The following is a 14490-nucleotide window of genomic DNA, read 5'->3' as shown; positions in this document are numbered from 1 at the left end:
AAAAAAAAAAGAAAAGAAAGAAGAAAGACGAGAGTGGCAGTTACCTCGAGTTTCGTCGATTCGGCGATATTTCCTTGGCAATGGGAGAAAGGTAATTTGCCGTTCGAACAGGGATACCCAGTCCAAAAAGCCCTTTGGCCATGGAGCATGTAATCCTCAGATTCGAAACCAATTGGACTAACTTTCCTGTTCTGTTCACTAAACTGAAAGCTTACTGCTTCGTGAAACGGATATCTCTTTGAAAATTTTTCTCGATAATGAGTGTGTATCGACAATGGTTGCAAATAGTAAAGATACCATACAGTCAGTTAAAAAAGTATTTACATAATATTATTTAATTTCTCAAATTACTGAAATATCTCGAAAAATATGAAAGATAGGAAAAAATGTTTTAGATGAAAATTGTTTAACATACGGAGACATATAGTATAATAGTTTTTTTATAGATTGATACATAAAAGTTATATGAAAATCGATTTTTTTAAATGGAATTATATAATTCTTAATGCATCAATCAATGCAGTTCATCATTTTCTATAAAAAAATATCTATTTATGATAAAGAATTTTTAATTTAGAAAATATTTTATATTAAAAAGTTTGTGAAATTTATCATGTAAAAGATAAAATATAATTTGTGTATTCCTTATCTTTCATGTAATAAATTTTTAATAAAACTTTCAGTTAGAATATCTCTTAAAGATTTTTCGATAAAATAGTTTAAATAAGTAGCTTAACTTAAAATAATTTAAGTTTAAATAACTTAATACTTTTTTTTATAGGAAGAGAGATAAGCTGGATTTGAATTGTTGATATATTCGTGGAACGTTTTTAGATTTTTTTAATTCTAAAAACAAAAAAAAAACATAAACTTGATGTATAAAAATATCGGTTGAGATTTATTTATTAAATTATAAAGAAATAAAATTATTGGATAAAGCGAAATGGAAATAGAATGAGATATGAAAAAGATAAATCTATATTATTGTATTTTTAATTTTGTTTCTGTAAAAAGAAAAATAATTAATTTTGTATAAATAAAAATTTCGCATAATTTGACTTGCAATGTAGATAATGGCCATATAACACTAGTGTGCTATCACTAATTACACTATTAATTCTTGAATGAAACGAGATTATAAATTAAATCTATTAATCTATTAAATCTAAATTAGAGATAAAAATATGTATTAAATATATTTATATTAATGAAAATTGTATTATTAATAATTGAACAATTTTTTTACATAATTTATAATTAATATTCAATTTCAAGATTTTTTTATATGTATAAATAATAAATTATGGATAATGATACTGATCTTAAGAAAGATTGCTTTAAGTATCTACAATATAGTTAATGTTATAAATAGTGCAAAAACTTAACAATGATTTACCTTAATTTAATTTTATTTAATTATAATTTTGCAAGCTTAAATTTCTAAATGAATTGGAGGATAAAGAATAATTTGAGGATAATTTAAATAAGCAAAAATACTATTGTATTTCAATTATTTGTTATTTATGATATATGTAATAATATATGAAATAATATTTATTCAGAACATAAGAATTTAATATATAATTTAACTAAATATTTATATTAGATTATTTTATGTTTAGAATCATAAATTTAATTAATGCAATATTGAATTATCAATATTAAATATTAAAATTAAAAACATTATTATATTATAATATTAATTTAATTTAATACATCAATATTTGAATATCTTATGTATATGATTGACTTCTTAGATCTATTTATTAATAAATCTTGATATAAATGAATATTGATAGAAAATCGATCGAGTGTGTGTTAATTTGGAATACAAGCTGAATTCAATACACAATACAGTTTAAATTTTAATTTACAGAGAGAGAAATATTTGAAAAATTTGATTTAATGTCTTTAATATTTTTTAAATTCTACAGTAATAAATACAGTAATATTTGATATATATATTTTTATATTTAAAATTATTATTGTTCATTCAAGAAATTTCACGTATATATATTTGAAATATTAAACCGTAATTCGAGCGAAAATTATTTTTATTCGTCAATTGTGAGATAATTAAACACATATTTCTAGATAAAGTTCAATATTCGAAATTTGTTTTCATTAAAATGGAAAAATCAGACACATAAAATATCAAAAATATCAAATCAAATTTTCGAAATATTTCAATCTTTTTTATTTTAACATTCATTTTGAAATTTTATATTATATATAATTCGTTTTATAAAATATAAATAAATTATAATGTATTAATTATATATTTATATATCACAATCATTAGATTATTAATGTAAACTATCAATCAATTCGCAAGAATAACGAATATGAATAAAAAATTTACAGAATTCAATCACGAAATATTTCAGGTATATTTTATAAAAAAAAAACAAAAAAAGAAATATTATTTGTTCTTTGAAAAAATTGTCTCGCATGCAGATTATTCTTTTAACTAGAATTTATTTGACTATGAAATATTCAAGTTTGTTACAAATCGATAAAATAGAACAGTGACTGTAGCATTAAAATTCCTATTGTTTCTTTTAATTTTCTCATGTGTCCGCTAGAGTAATCTTGGCATGCGATTTTCCGTCACGAAATTCGCTTTCTGTGATGCAGAACGTGATAGAAAATATTAAACTGTCATATTATTTTTATTATTTTTTCTGTATTTCATTGCTCTTTCAATAAAAAATGTGTACAATCCAAAATTCATGGTACAAATGAAATCAGGAAAATTCTAAACTAAGTCAAAAATCAAAAATAATGAAATTACGAAAAGCTTCATTTTCAAGAAAAATATGTAATACGAACAAGCTGCATTCCTATCGCCTCTTGGAAGTACGATACCGATGTGAGTATAAATTATGTATTTCATGAAATATATATGACATTTCAAATTACATTACATTATTTTTGCATTTAATAACTAATTTTTAAATAATTATAAATTGGGTAAATATATACTTCATTATCTAAATATTCAATTTTCCAAACCATTTTGTTCGGATAATTGACTCTCTATTATATTTGAAAATTAATTTAATATGTGTGCATATAATTAATAAATGATATTACAGATCATTGTTGTAACTGTTTCGATACAAGATACAATATCAGGTATTGTGATTATCAAGATATTACTATCGATTCATCTGGTAATTTTGATTTTAAATTAGAATTAACAATTTCTATCAAAGACACAATATGTAAACGATAGAAAACGTATAATGATAATACATCTGTTAGTGCAGATGTTTTTAATATTTTCATACATTAAGAACAATCACAAATTCAGTAATATTGATTATTAATTAAATGCATATGAGATTGATTTTCAAATATATTTTTCTCAAAAACGAACTTTCACATAATTTCGAGTCAATTTATTAATTCTAACCTATAATTTATTAATTTTTTTTTGTATTGTTCAATTTAGATTATATTAGAAATATAGTTATTATTAGATAATTATCTATACCAGAATTCATGTTAGAATAAATACATTTATAAAATAAATTTAATTTTTGCAAATATTTTGGAAATTCGAATAATAATACATATTATGATATGTCTAACATACATATATATTATATAGAGGAAAATTCAGAATGATATATTTCAAGAGTATTGAAATTGATGAGAACACATTCCCAAATAATTATTTTTTCTTTTATAGATTTGAAATTTGTCTAAAGGATAGAACAAATCATCGAAAATAATAGCGAATATTTATTTTATTTAAAGAATGAATTATTTGATTGTTGAATTAATGATTTTTTTTTCAAATAAATGGAAACTTTACTTTAAAAATGCATAGAATTAATTTCTAGATATAAATTATGAAAATAAAAAAATAATATATTGAGTTCTTCATTTTCATTTTATTAATTTTTTTTTTCAGTTCCAAAAAATATCTTACTCGATTTAACCCGATGAACGAGCGATCGAATATCGATTGTCACGAGAATTCTCTTCACTCCTCTTTTCCGCTGATATTCTATCCTAGATTATATTACAATCTCAGGTCGAAATGTAGATTCATTTTGTTCCTTTCTCGGCAATACTAGTTACGAAGAAAATGTTCTCCGGCTTTCGCGAGACATTTGTCGAGAAATTCCCTCTACCTAAGCGAGATTTACGTTTCTGGAGGTCGAGAAGCGTCGTGAAAAGGTAAATTTGATTCGTATCCCGTAATGTCGAATGTATTCATTTTATTGCAAATCGCTTTCCTCGTTTGTGAAGCGATAAAGAGAAAGAAACTTTAATCGAAAGATTTGAAATGAAATGGTTTGTCTACAATTTGTTTTTTTACCGAATCATATTTATTAATATATAATATAATATTGCATAATCTATAATAATATATTTAATTATGATATTGATTGTTTTAATTATACTTAATTGTAAAATTTAGCTTTTATTATGATCTTACAAATTATATTATTATCTATTATTAAATAGAAATTTGTGATTTATTAGTAAATAGAATTATATAATAAAATGTTATAGTTATTATAATATAATATATAATATAATTTAAATAATGTTATCTTCAAATTTAATTTTCATAAATTTCATAAAATCTAAATATTTCTATTGCTTATGATTTTTATTAAATTATATATAATCTATATGTAATAAATATTATAAATATTCAAATGATAAAATAGATAAATATATTATAGATAAATAAATTATTTATTTTAGTGATATGTCTTCTAAATAGCATAAATAAATAGAATATTATCAAATTATACAATTACAATTTAGGTTAGATTCAATATTCACAATTGTGAGCAATAAATAATTTATCTTGTAATGTTCTATATAAAATGTTGCTACTTCCATATCACTTAAATTAAATAAAATAAAATACAATATTTTATGAATAATTTCATATTCTTTCATATAAATATATGTATTTTTCTGTTTGGAACAAATTAAACTAAAGAAGTGATATCGAAAATAATATTCTGTTGCGATAAAAATAACCTATTGTAAAATATTATTTGTAAAATCTATCTATTGTTTCAACTACGACAAAAAAATATTTACATTTTTTAATTCCATTTTATGTTATACAATAAACGTCAAAAAATAATCATTTCTATAATGCATTGTATTTAAAGTAATATCGATTGCGAATTTTTTTTAGACAAATCGTAAATTGATTTTTTATTATGACAAATGCATTGATAATAAGTTAATTATAAATTTATATTAATAATAAAATAATTAATAATAGTTAATTGTAAATTTATATTGATAATAAAAAATATTTTTTTCATTTACTTACATCTTTTTTACATAGAGATGTAACTTATTTATCGATTATATAACCTCAACTTTTTCGATTTCAATCTGCGAATAATAAAAGACTGTTGACACATATCACATAATAGAAAAATATCGTTTACCTAGTAATTATAGGAATAAATAAACAAACATGCACATTTTCCATTTTACGAAGTTTTTATTATATAATTAAATCTGATTAAATAACTTTTTAAAAAGCTTTTTTTTATTCGAGAAATGAAATATACGAGGAACGAGAGAATAAAAGCGGAGGAGAATCTCGATATGGAGAGAGCCAAGTTTGTTATTTGATTTCTGTCATTCATGCGATTAAAAGCGATAAATTACTTGATCCGATAATGTACTTATTTCTGAAAAATTTGATGAAACCAAAATGGTTCGTCATATTCGTGATGAGAAATTGAAATAAAAAGACAATCATTTTAATCTTACTTTACTATGAATGAAAATTCTCTTATGTAAATTCTCACTGTTCGGTGAATCTATAAAGAATCTTTAGATTGTTCTGTTATAGGCAAGACTAGGAAAAGTAGATGTATGAGTGATACAGGATTTTTTAATATATAATAAATTTTTTTTTTTGAAATAATAATATACATACAAATATATATTTTATATACTTATCATACAAGATACAAAATTAAAAATTATAAAGTGAATATGAAAGATATTAAAATAATTATTTTATTGATTTATAATATTTTAAATAATAGTATTTTGTAATAATAAACAATTTTTAAGATTCTTTAAAATTTTATAATACGATATATTAAAATCACAATACTATATATGATATAAAAGAATATGAAGAAATAAATAAACATACAATGATTTTTAATTTTTGTATTGAAATTTATGTATATTAAAATTATGTGTTATTGTAGATTGTAGATATGTGTTTTTGTATTCGTTATTTTTTATCATTGTTGAGTAAAATAGTTTTTTAAGTAAAAAATAAAAATATTTATAAATTTATTTCTTAAACTACATTACATTGTAATAATTATTTATTTTATAATAATTGAAATTATTATACTATTCGAAATATTTACATGAAATGTGTATTTCAATATTCAATGTATTTCAATTTACATATTTTCCAATATTACTTGAAATACTTGAATGAAGATCTTGCATTATTATTGCATGTATAATGAACTATTTCAATATTATTCTCATGAAATTTCATCTAATGCTACATAAATAGAATTCTTCTTACTAGATACATCTTAATATTTATAATTATATTTATACATCGTATATATTAATTGTTTACAGAATAATTATTAATTAATCGAGACGGAATTATTATAAAAATTAATTTTTTTTCGTTATTTTTTTGTCTTGAAAATACAAAATTTAAAGAATAATAATGACGATATTATCAAAATTATAACCAAATATATACAAAATTTTAAAACAAATGATTTATAATTTATTCCATCAAAAATGTTTTTTCTTTGACAACTCTCATTGTAGTTGGATATTCTTTTGATGAACAAAATCTTTATTCTTTATCCTTTAAACTCAATTTTCATAATTCTTTTTTTCTTTTATCTCATAAAAAGTGATATATTCAAAGGATAAATTTCAAATAAAAAAAGAAATCAAATAAAAAAAAGGATATTCTGATAATTTTTTATAGAGTCTTTTCTTTTAATCTTTACATTCCAATTAAGATTCTCCTCAGTTCACCGATCTTCTTTTTCGTGTATTCGTTTCTCCAGCAATAAATCGTAAATTGCAGTAAAAGGTTTTTACCTGACCACTCGATCACTCTTTAAAAATCGCGCTTCTAACTATGGAGAGGGAAGCAACAAGAAGTTCTCTCTGATCTCATTTAACCGCAGCGCTCCTCGGCCGAGTCGTAAAGTTTTCAGTTTTTTTACGCGTCGTTGAACTTCACAATAAAGGAAAGTAGTGAAATTTTGTGTCTTTTACATGAACGTGTGTAAGATATTAGTGTATTCGTGAAATAATTTGGACAAATTTGATAAGATGAATACAAAAATGTCGAGATTTATTAAATTGTAAACCAAATTGAAATTTGTATTAAATGAAACGAGATAAAATATGAGATAGAATAAGACAGTTCTATCTACATTATATCGCCATCTTGCTTGATTTTAATATGATTGAATGCATAACAATATATGTTAATATATTGATTCTAAAGATCAAAACCAACATAAGCCAGTTAAAATTTATTTAGTAAGTAATAAACAATTTAAATGTTAAAGAAAACGAGACGAAAATATAGCAAAATTGTTCTGTCTTCGTTACATCACTATGCATTCTATTTCTTGTATTCTTTTTGTCTTGCTTCAATGTAAAAATTTAATGTAAAAATTAACTTGCGTATAACTTAATAAATAAACTTTAATCGATATTTCTGTATAATAATTTTTTTATGTTTTGTTTTATTGTTTTAAATGGATTTATGAACATCTTATATTACTATTTTAAATAATAAACACATAATATAAATATGTATGAAACAATATTAAACATATGTATGTTTAATATATTTCTATAAATATATTCATGAAACACAGGCTAAAATAAATAGAAAAATTGATGTATGAAAATATTAGATTGAGGTTTATTTATTAAATTACAAATAGATTGCAAATTTTTATGTATCAAAGTCAAATTTTTACATTTTAAATGTAATTAAAAAATGCAGTTTAAATAAATATTTGCTTTATTTCAAAAATATATTAATATTTTTTAATATTTTTTAATTGTTCTTCTGCATGTTATATGCATTCTATAAATTTTTGTATATTCATAAATTTTATTTAAATACATTTTATTTAAATAATTACAGTTATAAGCAATTTATATTAGATGAAATGAAAAAGTAATAAAGATCTCACTTTATCTCTATCTCGTTTCATCTAAAGTAAATTTTAATTATTTGTAATTTAATACAATTTAATAAAATTTTAATTATTTGTAAATCTCAACTGATATTTTCGTATACCAACATTTTGGTTTGTTCTTTAAAATGATCCCTTCAAAGGATTCTTCCATGAATACATTAACATCCTATATATACGTTAGTTTACGTAGTGAGAAACTGATCGCAAAAATTTATTTTTCTTTTCTCTCTGCTGCATCGTCGAGGATAAAATTGAAGTTAGTTATTTTGTGTAAAATGTCTGGAATCAGTATTTTTCAATCTTTTGAAAAAAAAAATGAAATTTTGTTTAAAAGATATGTATTTATAAAAATTTGCCAAGTTTGCATAATTGCATTTTTTAAAAACCATGTAGAAATTAAAAAAATGATGAATTAATCTCTTCATGCTTATTTTCTTACAAATTATAATAAATTTAAATTTTAACATTATATATTGCCAAAGTAAATTAATTCTCTATTATGATTTTTAGAATGAAAATTGGTCAAGGGTATAATGTAATAAATAGAATGATAGGAATGATTGAATGAATAAAAATCAATAATATAAATTGCAACAAATTTTTGATGAATCTTGAAGTTGAAAAAATCCTTTTCTCTATCTTTTTAAATAACTCATATTAATATTTAGTAATTAATTATATTATATAATTAACATAATTATATAATTATATAATTAACATTTAGATAGCTGTTATCAAATTTAATAACATATCTATAATAATATCACTGTTTTTAATTAACATGACTAAAGAATATTCTGTGGAAAAAGAAATTATATTATTGAAGATATATTGATAAAAATAAAAGAAATTAATTTACATTCATATAAAAGGTTGAGAAACATTGTTTCAAGCGAATTACAATTTCTATTAGTTTTTTTTTTCAGATTAATTTTTTCATCTAAGAGGAAGAATTATAACGAATTTCACATATGATGAAATTTAGCACGGCTCTCAAAATGCAAATAAATTTGAGGTTAATTTTAACTTTTTCTAGAATTCTAATTATAATAATCCAATTATATAATCGATTTTATGTAAACCTTATCAACTAGAATATTATTCATATTTTCGATTTGTGATTTTAATCAGCAAATTCTATTACTTTCGTTCCAAATTAATTTAAAGAACTCGTTTCATCGTGGAAAGTAATTGTAACTAGAACACGTTCGATTGCGTCGAACTTTATATGAAAGCTTTTGCTGCCCTTGTACAAAACTGGTATCGGCCAGTTGTTCAATATTTGTTTTATGAAATACGCTGCTATCCTGACTTTCTTTTTTGAAATTAGTTTTAAAAAGATATATATCTGTCTGAAAACTTTTATAGGTCACCGCAGAACTTTTCAGGAGGTGAAAGAAAAAGATCGAGATTCGAAGAAACAAGGTTTTTGACTCCTTTGGGATTAACTTCATGTGAAATTAAGGAAAAGCAATGTGTTTCTTTCTTTGGATTCTTTCGTTATTTCACAATAGTACTAGTAATATGAAATTTAGAAGAGACGATGAGCAGGAAAGATTTGAATTCAAAATACAAAATTTGGAAAATTTACATGATATTAAGATATAGGTTTTTATACAAGATGTTTCGTGTATATGTTAGCTATAATTAATATATAATTAATATATTAAAATATGGAAGAAAAATAAAATTTCATAGGAGAAAATTAAGTGATTGATGTAGTAGATATATAAACGTTTTTTAATTTCATCTCTATAGTTATACTTATTTTTATTTATATTTTTCTTATATATTTAATTGTATTTATTTATTTGTATGTATTTATTTGTATATCTAAAAAATCCTGTATTAATGTAAAATTCAATAAAGTAATTCATATATTAATGTAATATAATAAAATAATATAACAAAATATAATAAATATAATAAAATTAAAATTAGATTAGGTTAGAAATAATAAAATTTTATAAGCTAAATTAAACAGTTTTAAAAGATATATCATAAGATGCATATATTTGATTCAGAAGAAGCATTTTACAAATCTATACCTGTGTAACTTCTTTACTCTTCTATGTACGCTTATATCAATGTAAAACTTGGTAAAGTAATGATAAAGTAAGATTAGGTTATATAACTTCTTTATCTCTTTATATACTTATCAATATAAAACTTAGTAAAGTAACTCGTATATACAGATAAATTAGAATATATGTATATTTTTCGTGAAGAAAACTGAAACTTTATATTTTGATTCAATTCCACTAAATCTCATGAAATTTTATTAATCGATTGTTGTAAAATGGATTAGGTTAGATTTAATTAATAATAGATTAGATTAGTTTATAATCATTTAATTTAAATATACTATATCATAATAAACTAATATATCTAATATACTAATATACCTATATCAATTTGAGAATTAATTAATTCATATGTTAATTCATATGTATTCATTAATTTCAATAAGATTAATTTTTAAATAACTTATATTTTTAAAAAACTTACACCATTATATCAAACAAAAATTAATACAAAAAAAAGTTACTATATTTTATTTCACTTGAATGAGCTCTGATTATAAAATATATCAAAACGTTTATATTACTAATTTTTAATGTAATTATAATGTAACTTATAATTTCATCTAATTAATAATAATTAATCACATTTAATCATAGCAATAAATATTATTATGTTTTATTATAAAAATTCATTTTCATTGAAATTCATTTGATTTCATGATACATTGATTCAAAATTTGAACTTCATATTTCAGCTTCTATCTTTTTTAATTAATTAAGTGAAATTAATCAAAAATGATTTAATAAAAATAGATATTGCAAAATCACATAGTTGCATTTCAATCATTGTATTCTTTTATACATTCGATATATAAAAATTGATTTTACATATTTGTAAACTTTTTCAATTCTCCAATATCTGAAAATTTGATTCAGTGAAAAATTTCCAACGTAGAAAAAATAAATATTGTGTGTGTTAAATCAAGTCATTATTCGAATAAATTGATTTCAATTAAATTTTCATTGATTGCGAATCGAACCTTATTTAAAAATATTTTATTATATTTGGCGTAAATTGAAAAAATCAATTTTGAATTTTGTCTCTTTTTGTTTCTTTTTGACTTTATCTCGCACAATTACAAGGTTATGTTTCATATTTTTAAGATGATATTTGGTCAGAAAAATTCTATGAAGGTTATATTGTAACATAAAATGAATGTTTATGTTAAATATATATATATACATATATATACTATAAGATAATGTTCACATGTTTTCACAAACAATGTAAATAAAAATTTAAACAAGAAATTTGCTTCTATTTGAGAAACATGAAGAAGAAAATTAATCATAAAATAAGAAATATTTGATATTGATTTTTGGATGAACATCGAATTATTTTCTTACAAAAAAATATGATAAATATTGAATTTGAAGTTTAAATATTCTTCTGAGAGAATACCTTTTTTCTGCATTAGCAAAATATATCAATTTCAATTAGGATACCCTATATATTCCTTTCACTATCGATTATCCATAAACTTAAGATAACTAGAACACAACAAAAATCCAGGAAAATAAGAAAGAAAAAAGTAGTCTCAGTCGACAGTCATGATTAATTCGAAATCAATGTCTGGCCAATAAGAAGATCGTATCAAGTATATAGATCTAAACTTTGAATAAACAAGTACGTAAAAAAGATGTTTCAAAGAAAGAAGATATATTATAATAATCTCGAATATTTAAAATAAATAAAAAAATAAAAGTATTAAATAATTCAAAAAAATGTATAGATAAATAACTAAATATATAATATATTAGATTAGACTTTTTTTTATTGTTTATCTTTAATTTCTACTACTTTTATTTTACAATAATTTATTCAACTATTTAATGAAAATATATTATAATAACCTTGAATAAATTGAAATTCCAATTATTTTCATTTATTTTGCATATTTTAACGATATTATCGATATTCATCGATATCTATGATCACAATACTAAGTTGAATACCAATAGTTAAGTGGCGTTAGTGTCGCATCATCAGTCGCCATAATGTTAACATATCGTATCCATATCGTGTACTTTGAAAAGAAAAATTTTTCAGCACGTGTATTTTGGTTTTAACCGCGACTTGAACAAAAGTAGCAAAAAGTTAAGAAAATGAAGATTGATACAAGTCTCGAGGGGCTAGCCACTTTTCTAACGAAAAGAGTACGCCACGACATGTAAGGAGAAATATGACTCTGCTTAGCCTCCGGGTCGAACCACTTTTTCCTTCAACGTTTTCTTGGATGTATTCTTGCCGCGATAGGTGTCGCCGACAATTTATCACGTCGCTAGTGACGATCGATCAGTGATTTAACGGGATGGAAAGGTGAAATACAGTGTGGAATTTCGTTGATTTTGCGTAATGTTTGTGAAAATTGTTTCTCTTTTCGTTTTTTTTGATACAAGATAAGATTTATTAACCTTCGAATTTGAAAGGCTGATCCGATTACTTTTAATCATTTTTGAGTTGTAAAATTATTATGGACAATAAACATCGATTACAACATTAAAAATGTAAGTGAACCAACTTGGCTAAGTAATGAGAATTAAATAATGAATTTTATGATTTCTGGAAAATGTATAGGAGAACGATATTTGATTTGATTTGATTAATTTTAATTATAAAAATTATTCGATTATATCTCATTAATTCAGTTAAGATAATATTAAATCTATTTTTTTTTAAATTAATCATATGATTACGTAGAAAATATTGATAACATAAAACATATTTCTTTATAGAATTGTAATTATTGATTATCGAAAATATATTTATATTATTTTATCGATAATCTGTCGTTATTTATCAATAATTAAACAATTTTATTTTTCAACATTGAACGCAAATAGATTACAAGTTATTGTATAATCTAACGTATTAAAAATCTTCTGATTTAAGATCAACATAAATTACAATAATTATTCGAATGTTATTCGATTGTGTTCTTTGATAATGATAGTTTTCCTGGAGGAATCGTAACAACCTGTTCGCAATATAATTGAATTCTATAGAATGGAATGCAATCTCGAATGTTACAGCAACCAACCAATCTGCCATCAGAAAAGGATCAACCGTGGCGCGAATTGATGCGGTACGATTCCTATGGGAGTAATAAATTGGAAACGGAATTCTTACGAGATTTTTATCAATGTGTATATAGGATCTACGAATTTTTATCCAACAAACAATCGTGGTTAATAAAAATTATCGAGATTTTGAGGTCGGAGTAATTATAATTATTTATCTTTTTTTTTTGAAATTAAAATCATATTGGCTTACAATTTTTCGTCGCAGTTAATGTAATATTAATTAATTACAATATTTTTCAATATTTTGAAAATTAAATATATTGTGCAAATGTAGATATTAGAAATGATTTTATAATTATGATATCTTTTAATAATCGGATAATAAATGATTGATTGAATCATTTTTAATCTCCGTTAAGTTTAGATATTATGAAATAAACGCATAATAAAATGGAAATATTTTTAAATAAATTATTTATGTTTGGAAAATATATATTTACGACTTATGTGCAAATTATAATTCGTAAATCATATATTTGATCTGGCAAAACATTAATACTTTTAACAATAAATAATTTTTAATTAAGATATTTTTAATTAATATTTTAAAAATATCATAATTATGAATTTCAATAATTTTATTTCAATAATTACTTTTCTCATTTCTTCTTTTATTATTATTTCTAAAATCTATGATTTTACAGAATTTTAAAAATTTTAATAACTCAATATAGTAAGAGAAGTATATATGAGAAGTATAAGAATTTTAACATGTTATTATATATATATCTATAATAAATTTGCATATATTATTACAATGTGCATTTATTTCAAATATCTCGGATAATTCCAAAAACAATTAAAATATTTTTTATAAAATTTATACTTATTTAAATATAAATTATAAATGAATAATTATTCTACTTTTAATGGGATGATAAATAATTATACATTGTAAAAAATTGTATTAATTCGTTATTAAACGAATACATTAATCTTTTGTAGATTAATATTTACATATTCATTAAAATTCATTCAAAATCGTAGATTTCTGTTTCGGTTCAATTTATTATATTTATTTTCACTTGATTACAATTTTATTACGTCGGTTTTACATTTTCGATTTTACATTTGAATCAGATACATATAAATGAGGATAT

At 21.5% G+C, this 14490-nt stretch overlaps 1 protein-coding gene and 2 long non-coding RNA genes across 4 annotated transcripts in view; 2 read left to right on the top strand and 1 right to left on the bottom strand.

The window, feature by feature from the left end:
• The window catches only part of CCAP-R (Crustacean cardioactive peptide receptor), an 82330-nt gene that overhangs the window by 36206 nt on the left and 31634 nt on the right, over positions 1–14490 (bottom strand). The window lies entirely within an intron of this gene.
• Positions 9–1214, top strand: LOC147656284 (uncharacterized). Its single transcript, XR_015294798.1, has 2 exons — positions 9–316; positions 782–1214. It is a non-coding gene; the product is annotated as an uncharacterized LOC147656284 (long non-coding RNA).
• LOC147656283 (uncharacterized) lies at positions 12274–13674 on the top strand. Its single transcript, XR_015294829.1, has 3 exons — positions 12274–12477; positions 12564–12814; positions 13340–13674. It is a non-coding gene; the product is annotated as an uncharacterized LOC147656283 (long non-coding RNA).

This window comes from Apis florea, unplaced genomic scaffold (assembly GCF_048593485.1).
Source record: "Apis florea isolate Af1SG1 unplaced genomic scaffold, ASM4859348v1 contig_37_pilon, whole genome shotgun sequence".
NCBI classification, from domain to species: Eukaryota; Metazoa; Arthropoda; class Insecta; order Hymenoptera; family Apidae; genus Apis; species Apis florea.
The sequence above is the reverse complement of the archived record's forward strand: the minus strand, read 5'-3'. Positions and strand labels throughout refer to the sequence as shown.